General features: G+C 38.0%; 1 pseudogene across 1 annotated transcript; it reads right to left on the bottom strand.

Annotated features, from left to right (window-relative positions):
- Positions 1-18164: 18164 nt before the first annotated feature.
- Positions 18165-18744, bottom strand: LOC309631743 (large ribosomal subunit protein eL21 pseudogene; annotated as a pseudogene). The gene has a single exon. The product of its transcript is annotated as a large ribosomal subunit protein eL21 pseudogene (transcript).
- Between the last annotated feature and the right edge of the window lie 2134 nt (positions 18745-20878).

The following is a 20878-nucleotide window of genomic DNA, read 5'->3' as shown; positions in this document are numbered from 1 at the left end:
AATATCCCAAACTATATGAAGCTACATGCATATAAAAATGGTTGTATGAATTTCTTTGGTTGCTCATCTTTTTTTGATTTAAATATATTCTGTGTCTTCCTGAGCTGGACTTGAATTCAAAATCCATAATCCAAGTAGGGCATACAATTTCCTTTGTAAATGACAGTTTGATCCTATACTACTTAGGAATGAAGATTAAGCCTTCTGTAAAACATTTTAAGCCCTGCAATATCCTCCACTCTCATTCCTCTTCTTTTAGAGAAAGATAATAAAAATAGGGAGAGGGCAAGGGTGTGTGTGTGTGTGTGTGTGTGTGTGTGTGTGTGTGTGTGTATTTCTTAATTCTTGGGTCAAAGGATGGAGTAGCTACAAAAACTATAGAACAATTTTGAAGGTGAGGCGATTTTCAAGGTAAAAGTGCCTCACAAAGTGATCTTACTGAGTTGGTTTGTATAAAGTTTTTATATACCTGGATATTGAGATTTATAAAAGAAGAAATACATATTTGGTTTTTATCCTGTTTCTGACACAGAGTTCTTAAAACCCTTCGAGTTTCCTAAGTGATGAGAGCAACAAAGGTCTTTTATATGTGAATAAGGTAACTTTTAGGAAGCACCTAAGAATCGGGGCTGGTTGCCAGGAGAGCCAACCACATGATTGTGATTGGAGGGCTGGAACTTTCAGTCCCACTCCCCAACTTCTGGGAAAGCAAGAGGTGCTGCAGGTTGAGTTCAGTCACCAATGGCCAATTATTTAGTCAATCAGGCTCCATAAAACCCCCAAAGGACAAGGTTCAGAGAGCTTTCAGGTAGGTGAACATGTAAAGATTTGAGGAGAGTGGTGTGCCTGGAGAGGGCTTAGAAGCTCCACACCTTTTCCCCATATCTTGTGCTATGCATTTCTTCCATCAGGCTCTTCCTGAGTTATATCTATTTATAATAAATTGGTGTTCTAGTAAGTAAAATGTTTCTCTGAGTTCTGTGAGCCACTTGAGCAAATTAATCCAACTTGAGGAAGGGGTCGTAGGAACCTTTGATTTATATTCAGTTGGTCAGAAGCACAGGTAACAACCTAGATTCATGACTGACGTCTGCAGTGGGAGGGGTGGCAGTCTTGTAGGACTGAACTCTTAACCTGTGGGATCTGATGCTACCTCTGGGTAGATAGTGTTGGAATTGAGTTGAGTTATAGGACACCCAACTGGTGTCCAGAGCATTGCTTATTGGTGTGGGGAACACTGCCCCCCCCACTGGAAATTGAGTCTCAGAACACCCTAGTGTACCCTCAAAAGGCCATCATTTGACATATGAAATGAAAGCCAGGAGCCTAGATTTTGAGACTCAGCTGTTAGGCTTTATCCTAAATGCAATGGAGTGCTGATAGAGCTTTAAGGAGAGTGATATGATCAGATTTGCTTTTTATTTTATTTTTATTCTGGAGAATGGATTGGGCAAGAGGGAATATCAGACGATCGGTTAGGAGGCCATTTCAATTGTGCAGATAACAGATGGTGGTGGTCTTATGGTGGGTGATGAAGTCTAAAGGACAGTCTTTCTGATAGTTTTTCCTGATTTCATCCATTCAGAAGATTAGCTCATGGCACCAAACCTGAAATATCATGTGTAATTTTTAGTTCAGGAAGAAAGAACACATGGTTTTCATTGCTATTCTTCAAAGGGTTGAGGAAAGACAAGTTGAGGAGAAACTTATTTTGGGAGAGGTATATAGCTGTCACATCACTGCTGAAAGGTCTTCAGACGAGTAAATGAATGCACTCCTGTGACATGTTTCAAGTTTTAATTTACATGATTTCCTGATGGAAGGAGAGTTGATTAGAAATAGATTTCTATCAAAATCACATTTATTATATTGACATAACATTTTAGTCATTATCATTTATTAATTACATAGCTGGGACTCAAAAGATGACTGTTGACTAAAAACAAATTATTATAATTTTGGTGTCTCACATATTAGTGCACAGATATTGTGGTCCTGTAGCTCAGTCAATTACTATGGAAAACTGGTTTGCTCTATGAATTAGTAAAAATCTGGGGAGGAAATGAGCAGGCAGTTTTGAAACTCAATGCACTGGGTAAAGGATTTTCAGATACTTTGAAGCTCAATACACTAAGTAAAGGATTGTTAGTTACTTAGACTTATAGCTGAAATTTTAGAATATCCCCTTCCCAAAAGATCAGAGAAACATAGGTATGTTACCATGATGAGGATTTTTAAAAAGTAGAATCTGGCTCTTGAGGCTAGGAAATTCTAAAAAGAGAATCGTGACTGGACAATCTTCATTCATTCAAATGAGAAAAAAAAGGGAGAGGATATATTCTTAAAAGTGTTTTCTGATGATAAAAGTTAGAAATTTTGAAATTTGGAGACTACAGAAAAGTATATAGTGAAGTATTAAAAAATATTACTCATTGTCCTACTAAACAAAGATGGATTACTTTCTAGCTATCTTTCTAGGGCTTTTTTTTTTCTACCTGAAATTACATGTTATACATATATGAGAACATACTAAAATTTTGTTTTCTTGCTTTTAAAAGACATATTATTATATAAAACACATTTTACCATATTATTAGAAAGTCAATAAAAATGCCTCTTTTGGATAGCATATGAAACTATCAAATTAATGTGTTGTTTTAAATTTTTTTAACCTTTAGTGGTCATTTTCAAATGCATAGTAGAGAAAATGGCATAATGGATTTCCAAGTTTTGGCAATTAACCACATTTAGATAATCTTGCTTCACTGATCCCAATGATATTTTTTTTAAGTGGAGTATTTCCTTTTTAAATTGGAATACTTAAAATTCCAGATGTAATTTCACTTGTAAATAGTTCCAAATGTATATCTGATAAATTAAAAAAATATAACTAGAATGGCATTATCACATCTAAAACAGGTAGCAGTAATTTCCTAATTTACGCAATACTCAGTTTATATTCAAATATTTCCAATTGACTCAATAAATATCTTTTTGATAGTTGACTTGTTTAAATAGAAGTCAAACACTGCATTTAGTTGTCATGTTTATTAAATCTCATTTAATTTCTAATAAGCTTCCAGCCCCCCACTTCTAATATCATGTATTTGTCCCCTAGTGTGTTCCACATTGTTGATTTGACTGGCTGATTCTTCATGATTTGTTTTACTTCTTCTCACCCCTGTATTTCTTGTAAATGCATAGTTATATCTAGAGACTTGATTGGAGTCAGGCTCAATTTCTTTTTATCAAGAATATGTCATAGTTTGTGATGTTTACTCCTTATTGCATTGCATCAAAGGCCCATATCATCTGGTTGCCCACATTTAGTGATGTTGAGGTAGATCAGGTGTTGTCAGCCCACTAGAACTCCCCTCACCCTTATTTATAATCATTTAACATCCATTGATGAGGATTGACTAGATCCATAACTTCATTAGGGCTTTGCAAAATGGTAATTTTCGAATTCTACCTCTCCTTTTGCATTTAAGATCCACAAAGAACTTTCCCTCATTAACAATTTGGCTACTTCAAAAGATTGTACAGATAAAATCTGATTCTTTCTGTTTATTTCTCACTTTTCCTGATAAAGAGTTGGTGCCTGAACAATCTCCAAGGGCGACCAAAGAGGTGTTTTGCTTTTTAAATTTCATGGTGAATGAATGCATTTTCATACGACAGTTTTTATTCTTTTTGATAATCCAATTGCCTATCTTTTGTCAGTGGGAATCCCTTTAGATTAGTTCCTGTGTGCCTTTGACATGACCCTGTTTATATTGGATGTCTTCCTTGCTTTCTGGCACAAAGAAAAATATTCCCAGCTCTTGTGAATTTCTTGTCCCAGAAGTGGGAGCAGTGGTTTCTCCTTATTACCCTGGTACCAATTAAGGGAAAATCATATCAAACTCTGAAACTTTTATAAGACATTGTCTTGCTTTAAAACTTTTAATTTTATAAAGATTTCCAGGGTTAACATCTTTTGCAGAAAACTTTCTTAATTTCTGATAATTTTGTAAGAATAAATTTTAAGAATTACTGTCATAGAGCATGATTGTTTTAATGCTGTTGTTTCGTATTGCCAAATTGTCCCTGAAAAGGTTATACCAATTTGTATTTCTACCAGCAGTATTTAGAAGTTATTCTATACTCCTGTCAATTTGCTATTGTCCTTAACAAAAAGCAGTAGAAGGAAATAGTTTTTTAAAAAATTTTCTTTGTCTTTAATTATTAGTGAGGATGAACTTTTAATTTTTGAATTCAGGGGCAAGTTTTTGAGTTTATTGCACTCTGTGAATCGTGGCACATTCCTATTATGCATGCATGCAAGACTGCTATATATCCAGCTGTCTACCACCCATCCATCTACCTCTTATCTATCGTTACCTATCCATTCACCCATCATTTATCTATATCTACTTATGTATTGATTCCTATGTATTTCATGCTTCATTCCCATTCTCTTGGTGTTGCATGTAAGTATTTTATTATATTTCATGTATAACTTTTGACTCAAAACTTTTCTTGTAAAATGTGTATTGTTTTGTTTATATGTATTTTAATTTATATTAATCATATTATGTTATATATATCATTCTTTTTCCTGTTTTTTCCTATTAACCATTAAGTTCTAGGATCTATCTTTGTCGTTATTTGTATAGCAAATCCTTTGCTCTGACAACTGCAAAATTCTCCATGGTGTGCCACATTTTGCCCATTTCTTATTTCCTATGGTGGACTTCCAGGGAGCCTTCAGTATTTCACCATCAAAAATATTTCCATATGGACCTTTTTGAAAATTTCCCTGGAATTTCTGACTGTTGTATGCAGTAGTTAATTTGATTAAATAAGATCGTGGGATTTATTTCTATAAGCAGTAGAAAAATTTTTCTATATATGCACATCCTCATCAACATTTGGTGTTCTAATTTTGCAGATTAAAATACGTATTGTCTCATTGATTTAATTTGCATTTCTTCAAATATCAATGATTTTTGGCATCCTGTAATATGCTTGCTAAATTTATGTATGCATCTGTGCATTTCTAATTGCCTAATCATATCTATGGAGATTTTTGGAAGATGATCATTATTTTCCCAATTACTCTCCAGCCCTATCACAATCAATGTTGGGGTTATTATTCATATATTCTCTTTTCCTATTCTTTGATCTCAGCTTTAAAAAAAGCAATCACTTTATTAAGGTATTGATAAGCCCTGATTTCCACCTCTCTTGCAGCCTCTTCTGGATTGTTCTCTTTTATTTGAATACTTATTGCAAAAATATTTTCAGTGTCGGCATTTGGTGGTACATTTTTTGAGGGAATATACCTGGACTTATTTTTATTTAGCTCTTATATATATTTTTTCACTTTTACATTTAAATGATACTGTGCTAAATAGAAAATTGTAGGTTTCAAGTTCTTATAGCATTTAAAAATATATTTCTCAGTTGTGTTTTTGCATAGAGAGAACTCTGATGGCAAGCTTGTTTCTCTGTAAAAGATTTGCTATTTCTTTTTTTTTTTTTTAACATCTTTATTGGAGTATAATTGCTTTACAATGGTGTGTTAGTTTCTGCTTTATAACAAAGTGAATCAGCTATACATAAACATATATCCCCATATCTCCTCCCTCTTGCATCTCCCTCCCAACATCCCTATCCCATCCCTCTAGGGGGTCACAAAGCACAGAGCTGATCTCCCTGTGCTATGCGGCTGCTTCCCACTAGCTAGCTATTTTACATTTGGTAGTGTATATATGTCCATGCCACTCTCTCACTTTGTCCCAGCTTACCCTTCCCCCCTCCCTGTGTCCTCAAGTCCATTCTCTAGTAGGTCTGCATCTTTATTCCCGTCTTGCCCCTAGGTTCTTCATGACCTTTTTTTTTTTTTTTTAGATTCCATATATATGTGTTAGCATACGATATTTGTTTTTCTCTTTCTGACTTACTTCACTCTGAATGACAGACTCTAGCTCCATCCACCTCACTACAAATAACCCAATTTCGTTTCTTTTTATGGCTGAGTAATATTCCATTGTATATATGTGCCACATCTTCTTTATCCATTCATCTGTTGATGGACACTTAGGCTGCTTCCATGTCCTGGCTATTGTAAATAGAGCTGCAATGAACATTTTGGTAGAGGTCTCTTTTTGAATTATGGTTTTCTCAGGGTATATGCCCAGTAGTGGGATTGCTGGGTCGTATGGTAGTTCTACTTTTAGTTTTTTAAGGAACCTCCATACTGTTCTCCATAGTGGCTGTATCAATTTACATTCCACCAACAGTGGAGGAGGATTCCCTTTTCTCCACACCCTCTCCAGCATTTATTGTTTGTAATTTTTTGATGATGACCATTCTGATTGGTGTGAGGTGATACCTCACTGTAGTTTTGATTTGCGTTTCTCAAACGGTTAGTGATGTTGAGCATCCTTTCATGTATTTGTTGGCAATCTGTATGTCTTCTTTGGAGAAATGTCTATTTAGGTCTTCTGCCCAATTTTGGATTGGGTTGTTTGTTTTTTTGATATTGAGCTGCATGAGCTGCTTGTAAACTTTGGAGATTAATCCTTTGTCAGTTGCTTCATTTGCAAATATTTTGTCCCATTCTGAGGGTTGTCTTTTCGTCTTGTTTATGGTTTCCTTTGCTGTGCGAAAGCTTTTAAGTTTCATTAGGTCCCATTTGTTTATTTGTGTTTTTATTTCCATTTCTCTAGGAGCTGGGTCAAAAAGGATCTTGCTGTGATTTATGTCATAGGGTGTTCTGCCTAAGTTTTCCTCTAAGAGTTTTATAGTGTCTGGCCTTACATTTAGGTCTTTAATCCATTTTGAGTTTATTTTTGTGTATGGTGTTAGGGAATGTTCTAATTTCATTCTTTTACATGTAGCTGTCCAGTTTTCCCAGCACCACTTATTGAAGAGGCTGTCTTTTCTCCATTGCATATTCTTGCCTCCTTTATCAAAGATAAGGTGACCATATGTGCGTGGGTTTATCTCTGGGCTTTCTATCCTGTTCCATTGATCTATATTTCTGTTTTTCTGCCAATACCATACTGTCTTAACTACTGTAGCTTTGTAGTATAGCCTGAAGTCAGGGAGCCTGATTCCTCCGGCTCCATTTTTGTTTCTCAAGATTGCTTTGGCTATTCGGGGTCTTTTGTGTGTCCATACAAATTGTGAAAATTTTTGTTTTAGTTCTGTGAAAAATGCCATTGGTAGTTTGATAGGGATTGCACTGAATCTGTAGATTGCTTTGAGTAGTATAGTCATTTTTGCAATGTTGATTCTTCCAATCCAAGAACATGGTATGTCTCTCCATCTGTTTGTATCATCTTTAGTTTCTTTCATCAGGGTCTTATAGTTTTTTGCATAGAGGTCTTTTGTCTCCTTAGGTAGGTTTATTCCTTGGCATTTGATTCTTTTTATTGCAGTGGTAAATGAGAATGTTTCCTTAATTTCTCTTTCAGATTTTTCATCATTAGTGTATAGGAATCCAAGAGATTTCTGTGCATTAATTTTGAATCCTGCTACTTTACCAAATTCATTGATTAGCTCTAGTAGTTTTCTGGTAGCATCTTTAGGATTCTCTATGTATAGTATCATGTCATCTGCAAACAGTGACAGCTTTACTTCTTTTTAAGATTTGGATTCCTTTTATTTCTTTTTCTTCTCTGGCTGCTGTGGCTAAAACTTCCAAATCTATGTTGGATAATAGTGGTGAGAAGGGACAACCTTGTCTTGTTCCTGATCTTAGAAGAAATGGTTTCAGTTTTTCACCATTGAGAACGATTTTGCCTACTTTCTGGAGGGTTTTTATCATAAATGGCTGTTGATTTTTCTCAAAAGCTTTTTCTACATCTATTGAGATGATCATATCGTTTTTCTTCTTCAATTTGTTAATATCATTTAACACATTGATTGATCTGTGTATATTGAAGAATCCTTGCATTCCTGGGATAAACCCCACTTGATCATGGTGTATGATCCTTTTAATGTGCTGTTGGAGTCTGTTTACTAGTATTTTGTTGAGGATTTTTGCATCTATGTTCATCAATGATATTGGCCTGTAGTTTTCTTTCTTTGTGACATCTTTGTCTGGTTTTGGTATCAGGGTGATGGTGACCTCATAGAATGAGTTTTGGAGTCTTCCTCCTCTGCTATGTTTTGGAAGAGTTTGAGAAGCAGAGGTGTTAGCTCTTCTCTAAATGTTTGATAGAATTCGCCTGTGAAGCCATCTGGTCCTGGGCTTTTGTTTGTTGGAAGATTTTTCATCACGGTCTCAATTTCAGTGCTTGTGATTGGTTTGTTTATATTTTCTATTTCTTCCTGGTTCAGTCTTGGAAGGTTGTGCTTTTCTAAGAATGTGTCCATTTCTTCCAGTTTGTCCATTTTATTGGCATGTAGTTGCTTGCAGTAATCTCTCATGATCCTTTGTATTTGTGCAGTGTCAGTTTTTACTTCTCCTTTTTAATTTCTAGTTCTGTTGATTTGAGTCTTCTCCCTTTTTTTCTTGATGAGTCTGGCTAATGGATTATCAATTTTGTTTATCTTCTCAAAGAACCGCTTTTAGTTTATTGAACTTTGCTATCGTTTCCTTCATTTCTTTTTCATTTATTTCTGATCTGATCTTTATGACTTCTTTCCTTCTGCTACCTTTGGGTTTTTTTTTTTTTTCTTTCTCTAATTGCTTTAGGTGTAAGTTTAAGTTGTTTATTTGAGGTGTTTCTTGTTTCTTGAGATAGGATTGTATTGCTATAAACTTCTCTCTTAGAATGGCTTTTGCTGCATCCCATAGGTTTTGGGGCGTCGTGTTTTCATTGTCATTTGTTTCTACGTATTTTTTGATTTCCTCTTTGATTTCTTCACCGATCTCTTGGTTATTTAGTAGTGTATTCTTTAGCCTCCATGTGTTTGTATTTTTGACAGATTTTTTCCTGTAATTGATATCTAGTCTCGTAACGTTGTGTTTGGAAAAGATACTTGATACGATTTCAATTTTGTTAAATTTACCAAGGCTTGATTTGTGAGCCAAGATATGATCTATCCTGGAGAATGTTCCATGAGCACTTGAAAAGAAAGTGTATTCTGTTGTTTTTGGGTGGAATCTCCTATAAATATCAATTAAGTCCATTTTGTTTAATGTATCATTTAAAGCTTGTGTTTCCTTATTTATTTTCATTTTGGATGATCTGTCCATTGGTGAAAGTGGGGTGTTAAAGTCCCCTACTATGATTGTGTTACGTCGATTTCCCCTTTTATGGCTGTTAGCATTTGCCTTATGTATTGAGGTGCTCGTATGTTGGATGCATAAATATTTAGAATTGTTATATTTTCTTCTAGGATTGACCCCTTGATCATTATGTAGTGTCCTTCCTTGTCTGTTGTAATAGTCTTTGTTTTAAAGTCTATTTTGTCTGATATGAGAAATGCTACTCCAGCTTTCTTTTGATTTCCCTTTGCATGGAATATCTTTTTCCATCCCCTCCCTTTCAGTCTGTATCCTTAGGTCTGAAGTGGGTCTCTTGTAGACAGCATATATACGAGTCTTGTTTTTGTACCCATTCAGCCAGTCTGTGTCTTTTGGTTGGAGCATTTAATCTATTTACATTTAAGGTAGTTATCAATATGTATGTTCCTATTACCATTTTCTTAGTTGTTTTGGGTTTTTTATTATAGGTATTTTCCTTCTCTTGTGTTTTCTGGCTAGAGAAGTTCCTTTAGCATTTGTGGTAAAGCTGGTTTGGTGGTGCTGAATTCTCTTAGCTTTTGCTTGTCTGTAAAGTTTTCAATTTCTCTGTCGAATCTGAGTGAGATCCTTGCTGGGTAGAATAATCTTAGTTGTAGATTTTTCCCTTTCATCACTTTAACTATGTCCTGCCACTCCCTTCTGGCTTGCAGAGTTTCTGCTAAATGATCAGCTGTCAACCTTATGGGGATTCCCTTGTATGTTATTTGTTGTTTTTCCCTTGCTGCTTTTAACATTTTTCTTTGCATTTAATTTTTGATAGTTTGATTAATATGTGTCTTGGCATGTTTCTCCTTGGATTCATCCTCTGTGGTGGTCTCTGTGCTTCCTGGACTTGATTGACGATTTCCTTTCCCATATTAGGAAAGTTTTCAACTATAATCTCTTCAATATTTTCCCAGTCCCTCTCTTTTTCTCTTCTTCCTCTGGGACCCCTATAATTTGAATGTTGGTGCATTTAATGTTGTCCCAGAGGTCTGTGAGACTGTCCTCAATTCTTTTCATTCTTTTTTCCTTATTCTGCTCTGCAGTAGTTATTTCCACTATTTTATCTTTCAGGTCACTTATCTGTTCCTCTGCCTCAGGTATTCTGTTATTGATTCCTTCTAGAGAATTTTTAATTTCATTTATTGTGTTGTTCATCATGCTTTGTTTGGTCTTTAGTTCTTCTAGGTCCTTGCTAAACGTTTCTTGTATTTTCTGCATTCTATTTCCAGTATTTTGGATCATCTTTACTATCATTACTCTGAATTCTTTTTCAGGCACATTGCCTATTTCCTCTTCATATCTTTGGTCTGGTGTGTTTTTACCTTGCTCCTTCATCTGCTGTGTGTTTCTCTGTCTTCTCATTTTGCTTAACTTACTGTGTTTGGGGTCTCCTTTTCACAGGCTGCAGGTTCATAGTTCCTGTTGTTTTTGGTGTCTGCCCCCAGTGGCTAAGGTTGGTTCAGTGGGTTGTGTAGGCTTCCTGGTGGAGGGGACTGGTGCCTGTGTTCTGGTGGATGATGGTGGATCTTGTCTTTCTGGTGGGCAGGACTGCATCCAATGGTGTGTTTTGGGGTGTCCGTGACCTTATTATGATTTTTAGGCAGCCTCTCTGCTAATGGGTGGGGTTGTGTTGCTATCTTGCTAGTTGTTTGGCATAGGGTGTCCAGCTTGCAGGTTGTTATGTGGAGCTGGGTCTTAGCATTGAGATGGAGATGTCTGGGAGAGCTTTTGCCATTTGATATTACGTGAAGCCGTGAGGTCTCTGGTGGACCAATGTCCTGATCTCGGCTCTCCCACCTCAGAGTCACAGGCCTGACACCCGGCCCGAGCACCAAGACCCTGGCAGCCTCACAGCTCAGATGAAAAGAGAGAATAAAAGAAAGAAAGAAAAAATAAATTAAAAAAATAAAGTTATTAAAATAAAAAATAAGTATTAAAAATAAAAAAAATTTAAAAGTAATTAAAAAACAAATAAACAAAAAAATGGACAGACAGAATTGTAAGACAGTTGGTAAAAGCAAAGCTATACAGACAAAATCACAAAAAAGCATACACATACCCACTCACAAAAAGAGAAAAAGGAAAAAAATATATATATCTATACATTAAAAAAAAGAAAGAGAGCAACCAAATCAATAAACAAATCTACCAATGATAATAAACTCTAAATACTTAACTAAGATAAACATAAAATCAGAAACAAATTAGATGCATAAAGCAAACTCCAAATCTACAGTTGCTGCCAAAGTCCACTGCCTCAATTTTGGGATGATTCATTGTCTATTCAGGTATTCCAGAGATGCAGGGTACATCAAGTTGATTGTGGAGATGTAATCCACAATCCTAAGGCAGCTGGGAGAAATTTCCCTTTCTCTTCTTTGTTTGCACAGGTTCAGCTTTGCAATTGGACCCACCTCTGTGTGTAGGTCACCTGAGGACGTCTGTTCCCACTCAGACAGTATGTCGTTAAAGGAGCAGCTGATTAGGAGGCTCTGGCTCACTCCGACCAGGTGGAAGGAGGGGTATGGAATGCGGGGTGACCCCGTGGCGGCAGAGGCCGGCGTGACGTTGCACCAGCCTGAGGCGCGCTGTGTGTTCTCCCGGGGAAGTTGTCCCTGGATCAGGGGACCCTGGCGGTGGCGGGCTGCACAGGCTCCTGGGAGGGGAGGTGTGGAGAGTGACCTGTGCTTGCACACAGGCTTCTTGGTGGCTGCAGCAGCAGACTTAGCGTTTCATGCCCGTTACTGGTGTCCGCGCTGATAGCCGTGGCTCATGCCCATCTCTGGAACTCGTTTAGGCAGTGCTCTGAATCCCCTCTCCTCGCACACCACGAAACAATGGTCTCTTGCCTCTTAGGCAGTTCCAAGCTTGTTCCGGACTCCCTCCCGGGTAACTGTGGTGCACTAGCCCCCTTCAGGCTGTGTTCATGCAGCCAACCCCAGTCCTCTCCCTGGGCTCTGCAGAGCCTCAGCTCCCAGCCCCCATCTGCCCCAGTGGGTGAGCAGATGAACCTTTCAAGCTGGTGAGTGTGGTTGGCACCGATCCTCTGTGCGGGAATCTCTCCGCTTTGCCCTCTGTACCCCTGTTGCTGTGCTCTCCTCCGTGGCTCCAAAGCTTCTCCCCTGCCACCTACCATCTCAGCCAGTGAAGGGGCTTCCTAGTGTGTGGAAACTTTTCCTCCTTCACAGCTCCCTCCCAGAGTTGCAGGTCCCATCCCTATTCTTTTGTCTCTGTTTTTTCTTTTTTCTTTTGCCCTCCCCAGGTACGTGGGGATTTTCTTGCCTTTTGGGAAGTCTGAGGTCTTCTGCCGGTGTTCAGTTGGTGTTCTGTAGGAGTTGTTCCACATGTGGATGTATTTCTGATGTATTTGTGAGGAGGAAGGTGATCTCCACGTCTTACTCCTCCACCATCTTGAAGGTCTCTCCAGATCTGCTATTTCTATCTGGAAGCATTTAGAGTTGTATCATTGCCTTTGTTAGTCTTACATTCACTATATGTCTTTGTAGGATTTTTACTTGTCTCTCACTCTCTGAGCCTTTTCTGTCCACAGCCTTTTATTTAAATTTTTGTGACTCTTTGTTTAACTCCTTAATACATTTTAAAGCTTATGTTATGTTTTTGATCTAATTTTTTGAATAAATTCACTTGACACATTTTATCTAGTTTTTAAAAATTCCATTGGGATCCTTATACTTCTTATTTTGTGAACTCATTGTCACTTGGGGGATGAGCTACTTTGTTTAGTAATGTGAGTTGAGAAAGGGCTGAATACAGGCTTCCAAGTGTTTGCCTATCTGGTGAACTTAAGGGGTGGAAGGGATGAACCCCAGTGCAGAGAGCCTCAGGTACAAAAGATCCAGTCTTGATTACTCCCGTTTTCCTCCTGTATATCGTCTCTCTTCTGCCTCTTCTAAAGCCTTAAGGAGAACGGCATAAGGAGGTTGCCTCCCTAAGTTGTAACTCGCCAGCCCTGGGTGATTGGACAGGGAGGGATGTAAAAGCAAATGTCTGGGGGCAGCTGCTTAATGGGCACTTGTTTATATAAGCCACATACCCCAATGGGGCTTTTGCTCCTTGGACCATCTGCACTGGCATCTGAAAAGTTGCCATTGATTTTTATGGTGAAGACATAGGAAATGATGATCCCAAACACACAGAAGAGAGGCCAGAGCAGTATTTACAAAGTTATTCTAACATATCCTGTCACTGGTCCTCCAACTGTCCTCTGTCCCAAGCTTCAGGCAACTACTTCCCCTCAACACATCTTTTAAATCAGCTTTAGTATCACTATGGAAAAGTTAGTTTCTGAAATACATTTTCCTTCTCACTTCTATAGTTATTCCAGGGTTAATTTTATAGAGGGAGCCAGAAGCCCCATGTTAAGTTGCCATATGGGCAGAAACCAGAAGTTCCTACTATGTTGAGTAAATATTTTTTTCACAGACTGATGTCCTATTTTACAAAGCATCTGTTCCTTTTTTTTGCCCACTTATCCTTTGGGGTCTTTATTTTTTAAAATTGATTTTATGAGCTATTTATGTATTATGGATATCATTATATTTCCTGCTATTTTAATACAATTTTTTTTAAAATGGTACAACCACTTTATTTATTTATTTATGGCTGTTTTGGGTCTTCATTGCTGCATGTGAGCTTTCTCTAGTTGTGGTGAGTGGGGCCTACTCTTCGTTGCGGTGCACAGGCTTCTCATTGCAGTGGCTTCCCTCATTGCAGAGCATGGGCTCTAGGCGCTCGGGCTTCAGTAGTTGTGGCACGTGGGCTCTAGAGCACAGGTTCAGTAGTTGTGGCACACGGCCTTAGTTGCTCTGTGGCAAATGGGATCTTCCCAGACCAGGGATCGAACACGTGGCCCCTGCATTGGCAGGCAGATTCTTAATCACTGCGCCACCAGGGAAGTTCAATAGAAATATTTTTAATGTAGATATTGAAATAAGGATATTTTCTCATTTTTTTTGCTTTCCTTTTATGTGCTGTTAGTGAATAAAATAAATTTTATATTTTCAATACAGGTAATTATATCTACCATGTCCATTGAGATGTCCTTCATTACTTTTAAGCTTAGAAAGTTCTAGGGATCAGAGGAGGTCAAGGATAGGAAAATTTTAAATCACTTAAATATATAGGATATATATGTGTGTGAACATCCTGATAAACATAAAGTAAAGAAAAAATTATGTCCAATAAATGTAAAAGGCATATGCATCAATGACTAGTAATATGGAGAAAAATGCTCAGACAAAATTGAGGCTTATATAAGTTGCTTAAAATATATATAAAACAAATCTTTTAAGACATTCTTTGGAATAAGGAAATCCCAGGATCCAGGAACCAGGATCCAAGAGTCTTGAGTTTTAAAGGCATTTGAAACTTTCTAAAGGATAAACTTACATGTTATTTAGCCTCTTTGAGTCTGAACTTAAAAAACCTTTTAAATGATGATGATAATATAATTGAAAATGCGTAGTTTTAACATTTTAAGCATTTTAAATTTAATAAAAACTTTATATATTAATCAATGGTAATAATGTTAATAATAAAAGTAACAAGAAGGGAAATGACCAACTGTAAGAAAATAAGAGAGAGTTAGTGGGCTGTTAAATTTTGTGTTCACCTTCTAAGAAGGATTATATAATATCCAGAAAGAATATAACCCCCCTCCCCAGCCAAATGATCTCACATCACTAATGTAAGAAAATGGTAGAATAATACTTAGGTGTTTTCTTTTTTTTAATTTATTTTTCTATTGAAGTATAGTTGATTTATAAACATTGGTTGATTTCTGCTGTACAGCAAAGTGATTCAGTTATACACATTATATACATTCTTTTTTGTATTCTTTTCCATTATGGTTTATCCTAGGATATTGAATATAGTTCCCTGTGCTATACAGTAGGACCTTGTTGTTTATTCATTCTATATGTAATAGTTTGCATCTACAACCCCAAACTCTCAGTCCATCCCTCTGAACGCCCCTCCCCCTTGGCAACCATAAGTCTGTTCTCTATGTCTGTGAGTCTGTTTCTGTTTCATAGACAGGTTCATTTGTGCCATAGTTTAGATTCCACATATAAGTGATATCATATGATATTTGTCTTTCTCTTTCTGCCTTACTTCACTTGTTTGATAATCTCTAGCTGTATCCATGTTGCTGTAAATGGCATTATTTCATTCTTTTTTTATGGCTAAGTAGCATGCTGTTGTATATATGTACCACATCTTCTTTATCCATTCATCTATCGATGGGCATTTAGGTTGTTTCCATGTCTTGGCAATTGTGAATAGTGCTGCAGTGAACATAAGGGTGCATGTATCTTTTTGGATTATAGTTTTGTCCAGATATATGCCCAGGAGTGGAATTGCAGGATCATATGATAATTCTAATTTTAGTTTTCTGAGGAACCTCTGTATTGTTTTCCATAGTGGCTGCACCAACTTACCTTCCCATCAACAGTGTAGGAGTGTTCCCTTTTCTCCACACCCTCTCCAACATTTGTTATTCGTAGACTTCTTAATAGCCATTCTGACAGGTGTGAGGTGGTACCTAGGTGTTTTCAATGATTCCAGGCTCAGACATCATATTTAAATCCTTCCACCTATTTTCCATTGCAACATCCAGGAGTGATGAAATGCACACACACAATATACCAGTGAACGTCTATGGACATTGATTAAACTCTTCAGTGGTTAATAAAGTAGATCAAAGGTCAACACTATTGTGTTGGTTAACCAAGACATAAGTTCAGCTGTAGGTAACAGAAACTAAAAAAACAGTGGCTAAATTGAGATAATTTCATTTTCTCAGACATGTAACTATTTTTAGGTAGGTGTTTGCCAGCTGATATGGCGGCTATGTTCCGGAGACCTACACTCCTTCCGTCGTTTTTATTTTCTCTGAAATATAATTGACATATAACTTTGAGTAAGTTTAAGGTATACACTGTGATAATTTGATGCATTTATATTTTGCAGTGTGATTACCACCATAGCGTTTCCTAACAACTCCATCCCATCACATAATTATCATTTCTTTTTTCTGTTGAGAACATTTATCATCTGGTCTCTCAGCAACTTTGAAATATATAGTACAGTATTGTTGACTACAATCACAATGCTGTGCATTAGATCTCCAGAACTTGTTCATCTTCTATCTGTAAGTTTGTCCATTCTATCTGTCCATTCTACTCTCTGTTTCTGTCCATTCTACTGTCCATTCTACTCTCTTCTATGAGTTTGACCTTTCTTAGATTCCACATATTAGTGATATACAGTATTTGTCTTTCTCTGTCTGACTTATCTCACTTAACATAATGCCCTCAAGTTTCATCCATGTTGTCATATCTGTATCTGTATCTATATCATCTATATCTATATCTGTATCTGCCTCATGTCTTCTTTATCCATTCATTTGTTGACAATGCTTAGGTTGTTTCCATGTCTTGGCTATTGTGAATAATGGTGCAATAAACATCGGAGTGCAGATATATTTTCAGTATCCTGTTATCATTGACTCTTTCCATTTAAATGCTGTGCTAGAATGCTGCCATCATCTGTCCAATATGGCTCACCCCCATGATTATACTCTAAGCAGCAGGATGGAAGAAAGCAAAGAAAAAGAACATGCCCCTCCCTTTAAGAATATAATCCAGAAATTGCACACTTGCTTTCTCTTACCTCTCAGTGGCAGATCTTAGTCAAAGGTCTAGTTTTGCTACAAATTTAATGGGGAATTTAGTCTTTATTCTGCACAAATATTGAGCTAAACATAATACTCTGAGAGTAAAGCAGAGGATGGATATTAAGGGGAGTATCAGCAACCTCAGCATATTGGTTCTTTGGGCATTAGACTGCTTTCCTACTCAAATCCAAATTTGTATATTTTCCTTTGATTTGGAATTGGTTGTCTATTATGTTGTCTTAAATTCTTAATAATTACAGATGTATAACCAGAACATGAATTCCTGGCAAGTTTTGAATTAACATTTAAAGAAATACAAAGTGATCACTCAGATCCTACTTTATAAACCCATCAAGATTGATTCACTATCAATAAAACCTTTGAGATTAATGAATAGTAAGAAAAGAATCATTGGATAGAAGGAGAAAAGTACAATCTAATAAAACATACTAATTCCATTATGCATTTTAAGAATGAATATTTATTAAGCACCTACTATATTTCAGATATTCAGACAGGTCTAGACACTGTCATTAAAATGGTGAGACCAAGCCACCTTGGTCCCTGCCAGCAAGAAAGGGAGCATGGAGTTACTCAGATCATCACACAAATAAGTGTGATTGGAGCTGAGGTAATTGCTGTGAAGAAAGTTAAATGGTGCCAGGAGAACATATACTAGGGGCATGTACCCAGTGGAAGAGATCAAGGGAGTGATAATTTAGCTGTGAGCTGAAGGATGAATTGTCTCTGAAAAGAGATCTAGTTCTCATAGAAGCAAGAAGTCCAAAAGATCCCTCCTTCTCCCTTCTTTATTCTCTCCTTCCCTCTCCCTTCTTTCCCCTCCCCTTCTTCCTTGTCTGTCCACCTTATCCCCTTTCCCCCTCCATTTTCTTTTCCTTCCATCTTCCCATTTTCCTTCTTTCTCCTTCCCTCCTTTATCCTTCCCTCCTTTCTTCTCTGTTTCCTCCCTCCCTTCCTCCTGCCCTTCCTACCTTCCTTCCTTCCTCCCTTCCTTCCCTCCTTCTCCTCTTTACATAGATTGTATCCATCTCTGCTTATTTCTCTAACTGGGTCATGCCACTGTTCTGAAGATAACTTGGCTCCAAGTCCAGGTTTTGTAAATAGCCTATGTGCAAGTTAAGGTTCCATAGAGATTTTTAAGAAACTAGGGCAGGGGTACCAGTAAGAGATGGGGTGAAATTTACACATGATGAATCATTTGCCAAATAAGTCTACTTTCTTTTTTTTTTTTTTTTTTTTCACAGTCCAGGTCTTTTATTTTCTTTACACCCATCATGCCATGAATTCATAGGGAATGGGCTCCAACAGTTCAGGCTCCTTTCCATTGGTTCTCACGAAGTGTGCTTCTCTGGGTGGAGCAGGCTGGCGCTTCAGCTGAACCCAAGTACCTTTCTCTTTGGCTTCCTTCTTTTTCTGATCATTTTCCTTCACCCGTTTCAGGAAGCTATCTCGGCTCTTAGAGTGCTTAATATGCTCGATACGCACATTAATTCTCTTGGCAAGAATCTTGCCCTTAACTTGTTTGTTTACAATGATGCCAACAGCATGCTGGGTAACATCGTAGACTCTCCCAGTTTTGCCATGGTAACATTTGTGGGGCATTCCTTTTTGAACAGTGCCCATTCCCTTGATATCTACAATATCACCTTTCTTGTAGATTCGCATGTATGTGGCCAAAGGAACAACTCCATGTTTTCTAAAAGGCCTAGAGAACATGTAGCGGGTGCCCCTCCTCTTTCCCTTTGTGTTGGTCATTTTGGCGAATTACTGGAAGATGGTGGTTCCGGCCGAAAAGGAGTCTACTTTCTTTACTCTAGCTGATTTTGACTGTGTTTTGGCCACTCTTACAGTAATGGAGAAGAATCCTTGATCTTGCCGTTGAACGCCTCTGGGTCTCTTAAAATTTAAAACTTAGTCCTTCTTTGATGAATTCAGTCTCTCTTGGGTCAATGATCAGTTTCTTAGCACCTCTGCCCTCGGTCGTTTTTACATCCCTCCCTCTGCTTCCTGGCCAGTATCTCCTCACTACCACTACTGTCACCACCATAGCCCTGCCTCCTGCCAACATTCAGGACCAGAAGGAAGCTTATAGAACATCATAGTGATGGGGAGTGTGGTTCACTGGCTCCTGCTGACCTCTGGTTGAGGCGTAGCTCCTCTTGACAGCTCTTTGGTTGTTGATTTATCTCCTTGCTGTCTTTGCTCCTGACTTTTCTGTGGCTGCTGTAAGTTGTAGTCTCCTTTCTCAGCATAGGCAGTCCCTGGTAATTGCTCCCATGGAGACTGGCCACCATCTCTCTATTATGTCTATCCCCTGCCCTCAACCTCTCACTAGTACCACAGATTCCCAGAGATTCCTCTTTTGATTCCTGGTTTGGGAAGTTGATGCTGTGTCTTTCTGCTGGAAGATCACGATCTTGCATCTTAAGCTATCTTCTGAATCTACCAGTAAGACAAAAAGGAATTTCTGGATTCTCTAAATGCCAAACACAGACTGAGCAGAAACAGGGAGCTATTTCAAGTCCATTCACCTGGGCCCTCCCCTCAGTCATTTCTATTCTTATCACTCAGGCACCATGTTCAACATGGTACCATGACAACCTCAGAGCTCCTCTGCAGTCTTTGGAGATTGTGAACAAGCAGTAACTCATTTATTCTGGAAATCTACTGAACTATTTGCATGTTTTTACAGTCTCACAACTTCTCCCATCTCCCCCAGTCTCCCTGTTTGACTTTGGGGCTTCCTTGGAGGGTTATATAAAGAAGGCTTCCATCTTCCCCTCAGACTTCTTTTTTTTCCTTTTCTCTTTCTGTCAGGCAAGGGTAGTCCTAAGTCATTTCCTTCTGCTTCCCAAGATGGTATTTGCCCTCCACCTGCCTATGGAAATAAGTACTAAAGTCATATCTGTCTTAATAACAGAAGAGCTGCAGAGAAAAATTCAAATTACACAGGGAAAAATACCATCAGGGAATATTTTAAAGTGTATCACCCTGCTATAGGGTGGAGGGACAGATATTCCAGACAGAAGGAGCAGTTTGTAGAGAGTCTCTGAGGTGGGAAGGAGCAAGGCCACTTTGGCGGGAATTGGGGGGGAGGCAGTGAGGGTCCTAGGAGATGGGGCTGGAGGCGATGCTGACCAGATGATGAAGAGCCTCCTAGACCATGTGAAAGGGGTTTTGTCGAAAATGTTTATATCCAGGTAAGGAACCTGGCTGTGGTTTTTTCTGATTTCGCAAAAAGCACAAACAAACAGCAGCAAAAAAAAAAAAAATCCTTCCTCTTCTAGGCATCCTGTTGCATTTTATTTCAGCCTAAGATCTGATACCTTTCACGCTTCCATGCAGTAAGTGCAGAATAGATGATGACACAGAAACCCACGGATAATCAGCCCAGGGTGAACATAAGGGGATTTATGGGGTGGGGGTTATTGTGCTAGAGATGTGTTACTCTTTTCTGTTCATTTCTGCTGTCACCATTGCTAGTTGTGGCAAAGAGAAAAGAGGAAACAAATTCCAGGTCTAGACTGCACCAGGGTCTTATAGGCCTGCTGGTCATCTTGGTGACAGTTTTAGAATCTGATTATGGTCTCTGTAGACAGCAGAAAGGAGAAGATTGAAAACGTAACGGAAACATTTCAAAGCAGCATGTGCAGTCTGAGTTGTGGACCTTTCCTTCAGGTCAACGTGACCAAGAACTACACCGCCTGTCACATTACAGTTTACTGTTATCATCCAGGAAAGAGACAGGATGGAGGTTTGGGTAGAGCTATTTGTTCAGGTGTGTTTGCAACACTTGTTGTTTATCTTGCACTCTTTGGAATAACATGCCACCTCAGCCTAAACTCAGCATTTGTTATTTTCAGTGTTAGAATGCACTTAATCTTTTTTTAGTGAGAAGAGATTTTGGAGAGCAGCCTAATGAGATTTCT

The sequence above is a fragment of the Balaenoptera borealis genome (genome assembly GCF_965194805.1).
Source record: "Balaenoptera borealis genome assembly, chromosome: 7".
In the NCBI taxonomy this organism is placed as follows: Eukaryota; Metazoa; Chordata; class Mammalia; order Artiodactyla; family Balaenopteridae; genus Balaenoptera; species Balaenoptera borealis.
Note: the sequence above shows the minus strand (reverse complement) of the source record. Positions and strands in the feature narration are given on the sequence as shown.